The sequence below is a fragment of the Myotis brandtii genome, unplaced genomic scaffold (assembly GCF_000412655.1).
Source record: "Myotis brandtii unplaced genomic scaffold, ASM41265v1 scaffold76, whole genome shotgun sequence".
In the NCBI taxonomy this organism is placed as follows: domain Eukaryota; kingdom Metazoa; phylum Chordata; class Mammalia; order Chiroptera; family Vespertilionidae; genus Myotis; species Myotis brandtii.
This window is the reverse complement of record NW_005371037.1, coordinates 629,928-639,052: the sequence shown is the minus strand read 5'-3', so window position 1 is coordinate 639,052 and position 9,125 is coordinate 629,928.

Sequence of the window (9,125 nt, the reverse complement as noted above, 5' to 3'; positions counted from 1 at the left end):
GAAAGTAGCTCCTGCACTCCATATTTGGGATGGTACCCCTCCTCAGAATCGATTACATTCAAATTATTAATGCCTGATGGAATGTTCCTGATGCTCGACCAGCTTCATATCCCTCTTATCTGTAGACTCTCCCACCAGGAGAAAATACTCTTCGGAATAAGTGCAGAGTGTCAGAGAGTCCAGGTAAGCAACAGAAACAGTCTATGCATTCACTTCTGACAATTGACTGCTTCCCTGACCTCCCGCAACACGTAGATTCCTCATCCACAATTTATAAGCTGGAGAAAGCCCTACATGTGCCTCCACTGCAGCACAGACCAGGCTACTGTAATAGGCTGCTTGCCTGCTCTCTCCACCATCAGGTTGCTCAGTAAGAGATGTATTAACAGAATCCAGCTCAGTACCCAGCCCTTCCAACAACTACTGTGAGAGGAGCAGCTAACCCTTATATAATAACAAGCACACATTGCCCTTAGAGTGTCTGCTATACTCTACATTCTTACATGTATTAGCTTTTAAAATTCTCACTATTAATATATTCATTTTATAGATGAGGAAACTGAGGCACAGAGTATTCAAGATGCTTGCCTAAGTAAATGGCAGAGCTGGGCTGTCTGCTCCAGATTCTATAATAATGATCTCAAGTAAAGGTCTGCTGAATGAATAGCTTGCCAAGGCCCTGTCCTTGACCTCTTCTCTCGCTTTTTCCCAAGGTCTTATCTATCTCCTCAGTTCCAGCTATTACATTTCTGCAGGTGGTTCCCAGATCTGTATCTACAGCCCCAATCTCTCTCCTAAGAGCCGGTTTCCAATTGATAGAAAGATATCCCTGCCTTCCATATGTTTATGTCAACAGACAGATACATAACCAAGTAGCTGTAAATCATTTTTCCTACCACCCTATACCCTCTCCTGCTCTTTTACACACACACACACACACACACACACACACACACACACACACACACCAGAAGTTCATACCCTACTGCCTCCTCCTCTGCTTGGTATAACTGACCAGAGCAGTATGTCCTGCTTTCCTCTTTCCTTGTCTCTCCATCTCTCTAAAGGCCCCATAAAATCCCTGAATTAAAAATGAAATCAGATCTGCAAAACAGTTCCACAAGGGAGACAGCTGAGCAAAGCCAGAGTTTTAATTTCCTCTGCCACATGGGATCTTGTCTTAATTCAAAATTATCAGTGTCTTGTATTTCTTTTAAAAATTGATGTCACATTGACCTCAGGACCCAAAGGCTACACTTGTAGAAAATTTCAAATAAGATTCGAATTATTAATGTCTCACGTATATGTCCCTGGTGCCTGAACAGCCTCATGTCACTTTTCTCCTAGTCTCTCCCACCAGGAGAAAATACACTCGGAATAAGTACAGAGAGTCCAGATAGCAGCAGAAACATCCTATGCATTCGTTTCTAACAATCAACTTCTTCCCTGACATGCCTTGACATGTATCTCCTGAAGTAGGCTCATCCATAATTTATGTCATCAGTCCGAGCTACAAAAACTCAGATTAACTTGCTGGTGACTCGCCACTCTGCTTTTCTCAAAGAAAAAAGAAGGCTGCTATTCAATATGGCGAACATTTGTTGCAAGTCCACTGCAAGGCATGAACAGTGTCAGGAGCGGACACATGTGCTTTCCCCGTGCTGATGGTGTGTTTAACCAAGGAGACAGATACACAGACAAGAGTAAAACAGAGAGGAAAAACTATAGAAAAACTTATGAACAGTAAGGAACAAAGCAAAGAAACAATTTTGTTCCAGAGGTATGTGAAGGCAGGGGGAGAATTAGGGCTTTGAAAGGTTAGGGTCTCTTAAACTGAGACCTCAAAAATAAGGTCCCAACCCTGTGATCAGCTCAGTCCCCTGACCACTCCCCTGTGATCATCAAATTTAAAATATTTACCAATTTGAGGAGCAGAAATTATATCATATGGTTGTTTTAATTTTTATTTTTCTGATGATGAACTTGTAAGGGTCAACATCTTTTTATGTTTTTTTGTTACTATTTGGGTTTCCTCTGTGAATTGCCCATATTTTTTTCTATTGAATTTGTAATGCATTTTTCTATTATTGATTTGAAACAGTGTATCAGTAAATATGTTGAAAAAATTCTAAGTTAGTCTTTAAATTTCCTCTTGTTTACAGCACTCTTTGCCATGGAGAAGTTTCAACTGTGATGTAGTCAGACATACGGATCCTCTCCTCTGTGGCAAATACCGTCCGTGTCTGACCAGAGATTCCATCCATACTCTGATGTGATAAAGTTAGTCTTTTATATGATCTTTCAAAAGCTTTAAAGTTTTGATTTTCACCTTGAGGTCTTTTGTCCATCTAGGATTTATTTTGTACATGATATGAGATAGGGATTAATCTTCTCTTTAGTCTTACAGTGCTACTTATTCAATAAATGATCCGTTCTTTTATGCCGAAGTTCCATCAAAGTGTGGGTCTATCTCTGGGTTATTTTTCTCCATCGATTTGTTTATTCCTGTACTGCAGCTCTTTTTTAAATAATGTTTCAAGTATAGCCATCAAGCTGACAAAAATATGAAAATACCAACTGTGGAAAATATATAGAACATTGAAAATTCTCATACAAAGCTGGTAGGAATATAAATTAAAGAATCACTTTGGAGAACAATCTAACATTTGCATGCATGAAATTGTTTCTTTTTATAGCTGAGGAATATTCCATGGTATAAATATACCACAGTTTGTTCATGGATTTACCTTTGGATGTTTATTCCCAGGTTTTTGCTTTTTGTTTTTGTTTTTGCTATTATGAATAAAGCTGCTCTAAGAATCTGTGTAGTACATTCTTTTTGTCTTAATTCAAAATTATCAGTGTCTTGTACTACTACATGCTTTTTGTACTACACAGATTCTCAGAGCAGCTCTAAATAATTTTTATTTCTGTGGGTAATTAGCAGTAAAATCACTAAATTCATGGTAAGTGTATGTTTAACTTTATAAGAAACTTCCAAACTTTTTCCAAAATGATTAAACTATTTAAATCCCAAGTAGTAATTATCAGACTTCCAGTTCCTCTATATCCTTGACAATACTGAGTATTGTGACTCTTTTTAATTTTAGCCAGTCTTGTGTAAAGTGATAACTCATGTGGTTTTAATTTGTGTTTCTGATGATTGCTATTAAGCACATCTCCATGTGTTTTTATTGGACATTCATGTACTTTTTTTGGTGCAGTCTATTCAAATATTTTGCCAATATCTTACTAAGTTGTTTATCTTCTTAATATTGAGTTGTAAGAATTATTTATACATTCAGAATTCAAGTCCATCGTCAGATATATGTATAGGGTGTCCCAAAATTCACGCAAGATTTGCAATTGAATTGAATTGCAAATCTTGTGTGAATTTTGGGACACCCTATATTATGAATATATTTTATTTTCTTAATGGTATCTTTCAAGAAGCAGAAATTCTTATTTTGACAAAGTTCAATTTATCAGCTTTTTCCCTTATGATCTGCCTATCAAGAAATTTTACTTACCACAAGGTTGTAAATATTTTCTCCTCTATTTTCTTCTGAAAGTTTTATAACATGAGCTTTTACATTTAGATCTATAATTCATTTCCAGGTAATTTTTGTGTATGTTGTGAGATAAGTTTCAGAACTCATTTTTTCCCCAACTATTTCAGCACCATTTATAGAAAACACTATCCTTCCTCCATGAATTACCTTGGCAACTTTGTAGAAAGTAATTGACCATATATGTGAGGGTCCATTTTGGACTCTATTCTGTTCTATTGATCTATATTTGTGACCTTGTACAACAACTACACTGTCTTGATTACTGTCGCTTTAGAGCAAGATTTGAAGTCAGTGTAAGTCCTCTCTTCCAACTTTTTTATTAATTGTTTTTGCTATTCTAGGTCCTTTGCATTTTCAAATACATTTTTGAATCAGCTTACCAATTCTAAAAAAGTCCTGGTGGGTTTCTCTTAGCATTGCATTGACTCTATAGAGACCTATAACTCAATCTATGACCATGATATATCTCTCCATTTGTTTAACTCTTTAGTTTCTCTCAGCAGTCGTCAGAATGAAATGTGTTTCCAAAACTGAGCAGAGTGAGTGGGGGAAAAAGAAATTCAGATACATCATGAAAGTTCCACTCAGGATAAGTACTCCTAAAAGCTGCCATAAAGAAACATATGGCCCTCTCTGACGTTGCTCAGTGGTTGGAGTGTCGGCCTGAGAACTGAAGGGCCGAGAGTTCAATTTTGATCAAGGGCATGTACCTGGGTTGCAGGTTCCCTGCCCTTGTCGGGGTGCATTGGGGAGGGGGGCAACCAATTGATGTGGCTCTCACATCGATGTTTCTTTCTCTCTCCTTCCCCCTTCCCAAGAAAGAAAGAAAGGAAGAAAAAAAAGAGGGAAGCTGGGAAGATGGAAAGAAGGAAGGAAGGAAGGAAGGAAGGAAGGAAGGAAGGAAGGAAGGAAGGAAGGAAGGAAGGAAAACATATAGCACATATAAAGTAGGTCAACTATAAGGGAACAAATATTAGATCAACAGCAGATATTGCATCATCAATACTGGAAACTAGACTATATTCTAGCAATACCCCCAAGGTGTTGGGAAATGTAGCCTGTGATAGTATACCCAGTGGCAGGACTCTCCCAAAGGATGGTTGGAGAGAGGCAGCAGATACAAGCAGAGCATTTGGGTCCCTCCCTGTAGATAGAAGGTACAACTTATGGCCACACAGAGCACAGGCCAGTAGCAAATCCAGTCAGAGTGCAAATTCTCTGCCTTCACATCCACCTGAAGGTGCAAAGCTGCTGCTGCATCGCCCAGCTCAAGAGATCATTCCATTCAACAAGCTCTACTCGGTGTGGTTTTTGTACTGAACCCTCTTCCCCACTCTGGCTGCTTTCCTGCCAGCCCACCAGGAGCAAGTAAGTGATTATGACTCCAGCATGTCCCAGAATGTTTACTGTAAGAGAGGGTGAATCCAAGGTCAGTCTTCCAAACTCAATCTCCCCGAAGTACCTGCCCTCCAGCAGATCCATTTCTGCTCTAATCAGTCACCACAGGGACTAAATTCACTTCAGAACGGCAAGGAGTTGAAGCTTTATCTCCGACAGGGGAGGGGGGAAGACTTGGGAAATTACTTGGAAATTGGGAGGTGAAGCTAAAAAAATAATTTCAGAAAAAAATGGGTTGGGGTGGAGGCAGTCTATGAAAAATAGAATTATTCCAAAGACACAATAAAAAAACATATTAGGTGACAGTCATACATTGAGTTAATAAAATAACTGTCCCAAATTATAATTTGAAGTCAAAGGACTCCAAGATGACTATCTTGAAGAATGGATTTCCAGCAACAGGTAGTATTTACAAGTTGGAAGTATCTAATAATTTAATAAGGAGGTCATTTGTTTCCCTCAACATGAAAAAACGGAATTAAAAATTCAAGGAAAAACAAAGAAACAAATATGAGAAAATCCTAGTGCAAAGATGGAGCAAACTAAAATGACATGACTTAGAACAACGGTGGAACGTAAGAGGAGACTTTATTTGCTCCGTGTGCTTGAACATCTCCTTTAACGTGGAGTATTTGGTTCAGTAGTAAATAAAAAATACAAAACTGTCATATTGGTGGCGACATTTATTTTTGGAGTCAATCTGTAGCCAAAACATGAGAGACATAATTATAGGTACAGAAGAGAATTCAAATGGTATGCAACCTTGTAAAAAAGATACACTAATTGACAAAAGAGGTGGACAACGCGGCATCAGCTCTCATGTGCCCACTTACCCAGTGATGATGGTGTCGAGTTGACTGAACCACAAGTACAGATTTGAGAATATTGTTCAGTTCATTCTACAGTTGCTTGTGAGATGACCTCCCCATGCCAGGCACAGCTTTGGGTCCAGATACAATGCTGAGCACGTCTGCAGTGGTAACTGGCAAGTTTCCCACCCTCTTAGAGATCACACGATAATGTGGAAGAGAGTACAAATGGACAGAATTCACCATTGTTGACAACAGCGGGAAATAGTGGATGATTCATTGGCAATTTCAGTAATAACCAAAACAAGAAGTAAAATGAAAAATAGTTAAAAGGGCTTGCTTTTAGGCAGACTTGCCATTGAGGCAACAGAGTTTAACAGATTAGTTTTTCATTTACCTCAATTTGTACTACTTTGAACTTCTCCAAGTAAGACGGTTATTTTAATAATTTAAAAAATAAGCCCAGTATTGCTGTTCGTAAGTATCAGGATCAGGGTGGTTTATACTAAATCTAAATGCTGCATGGAAGACCTGACGTCAGGGTTTTATGATCCAAATTTCAGTGCAAAGTATGTGCAATGGTGCAGCTGGAACCATTCGCCTCAATATATCTATTTCTCTTTATTTTGTATTTTTCCATCACCATTATCCCCTCCCTGCTCTCTTCCATCTCCACCACTATTAGGATAAGAAAAAGGCCTTTTTTTCCTTGCCAAAACTCTCCATAAGCTTTGAGAAGCACCTGGTAATTAAATCCCAAGACTGATAGCTCCTCTGATTCAAACAGCACCTCTGTTCAAACTGCAGGACAAGATAAGCTTCTTTCTTTTTTTTTTTAATATATTTTATTGATTTTTTACAGAGAGGAAGGGAAGGGAGAGGGATAGAGAGTTAGAAACATCAATGAGAGAAAAACATCAATCAGCTGCCTCCTGCACACCTCCCACTGGGGATGTGGCCGCAACCAAGGTACATGCCCCTGACCGGAATCGAACCTGGGACCCTTCAGTCCGCAGGCTGACGCTCTATCCACTGAGCCAAACCGGTTAGGGCAAGATAAGCTACTTTCAAGGCCACATTCTTACATACTCCTCCTCTCTGCTGTTTTCACAACTCAGGGATATTTCCCACCGAGGAGTCTCTAGTTAATAGAAAGTTTCCTTCCCCTCCTCCCTTTCAAACATGCCTCTTCTGAACTCTTCATAACTTTTGCTCTAAGCATGTTGTTACAGGCTTGGGAAAAATGCTGTTAAGACACCTCCCTAGGACATCTGCCCAGACTGTCTCCTGAAGAACAAATTACAATCCCCCTGATGTCCACTCAATTTTTGCTTAGCAACAGCCAGGGCTTAAAAGGGAAAGCTGCCCTTTGTTCTCTTGTCCTTGCATTGAGTAGCAACACAATGGCCCTTTGGAGAAAGTAAAATAAACTTCTTTCCTGCATCTCTTCTTTTAGTTGTGAATTCTTTCACAGCCCAAGTCACAGGCCAAAATCCTAACAACCACCACCCATGCAATCACCACACCATTATTTATATCCATGAGTTCTCTCTTTTTTTCTTTTTTGCTTAATCCCTTTACCCCTCTCCCCCGCAAATCTTCCTGCCCCACCAGAGCTGTCTGGCTGCTCTCTATGATTCTATCTCTATTTTGCTTGATAGTTCAGTTTGTTCATTAAATTCCACATATCAGTGAAATCAAATGGTACTTGTCTTTCTCTGACTGGCTTATTTCATGTAACCCTTTGTTCATTGCAATGTTATTTACAATAGCCAAGATCTGGAAGCAGCCCAAGTGCCCATCAGTAGATGAGTGGCTAAAAAAAGCTTTGGTATATTTACATAATGGAATACTACTCTGCCGTAAAAAGGAAGAAAATTTTACCCTTTGCAACAGCATGGATGGACCTGAGGAACATTATGTTAAGTGAAATAAGCCAGTCACTTCAATATATCTAAATAGATTTTCTCCTTAATTATACATCAGGGTATTTTAATAGTGGTATGATATGAAACGAGCTTCTATAAATATACTGTGTTGCTCTTTCTGCTTCATTTATTGCTATAAATTAGCTGACTTTTTAAAAACAGTGTATGTATATATTTCTAAAACACTATGAAAAACTGTTTAAGAAAATATATTTGTCTATATATGAAAAACAAAATTGTAAGTAATTTAACCCCTCTTTAGCCCAAACCTAACAGCCTGTTGAAATCTACCACTGGTGTGCAACAATGATCCTTGTGGAGGTGTATCCAGAGTTCCATTTTGCCTGATCCCTTCCAATCCCTTGCCTCTTCCTCTCACGAACTACCTACTGCCAGGCCCTCCACACTTCCAGAACTCTGTGGGAGCAGGAGCATCACGGAGGGGGTGGAGGGAGAACTAGGGGCACTGAGATGGGGCAGCTCTGGGTGGTGAAGGGACTCTCTGAGGTGAGCAGGGAGGAGCAGGGCAGAGAGACACGAGCTGCTCCAGAGGCAGGGAGAAGGTGTGGGGGCTGTGGAGAGCTGGTGAGGAGTTCAGGGCAGGGAACACAGCGGCTCCAAAGGGAAGGGCAGGAGGGACAGGAAGGCAGAAAAGATTAGAAAAAAGAGAGAACAACACAGCCAAAGCCTTGTGGTGAGAGAGTTCAACTGCTGTCATAGTAGCAGGCATTGCTCGGGAAAGGGTGGGCATTAGGGAACCTGCCTATGGGGGACATGTCATCTACCTTGAGGGGCTTCAGCCAGCGATCCAGGAACCAAGCCCACCCAGGGCCTCAGTGACATGGAATGGAGATTCTGTTTAGAACTCAGAACCATGAAGAATCTGATCACCAGGCCTGGCCGGTGTGGCTCCGTGGCTGAGCATCCACCTATGAACCAGGAAATCACGGTTGGATTCCCAGCCTGGGCTACGGGCTTAATCTCCAGTGGGGCCATGCAGGAGGCCGCTGATCAATGATTCTCTCTCATCATTGATGTTTCTATCTCTCTCTCCCTCTCCCTTCCTCCATGAAATCAATAAGAATATATTTTTTAAAATTAAAAAGAATCTGATCACTGAAGCAAAAAGCACTGGAGGACCACATCCGACCTCAGCTGGGATCCACTGTTCATCTGTTCTGCTGCCTGTTTCCTGGCAGCCTCTGCTCTCATCCTTGGAGCTGATACACTCAATCGATCCCTTCTGCCTCCACCCCTAGTCTGTCCCTAGACACAGCCCTCGTCCCAGCTCCGGGTAATGAAGAAACGTGGAGGGAAAATGTGTTGTGCCTGAGCACCTGAATCAGAGCCATAGTGATTCCACCAAAAGAAGGTGCCTCTATTGGCCCAGGTTTTCCAAACTCCCCTTCCTGGCGGTG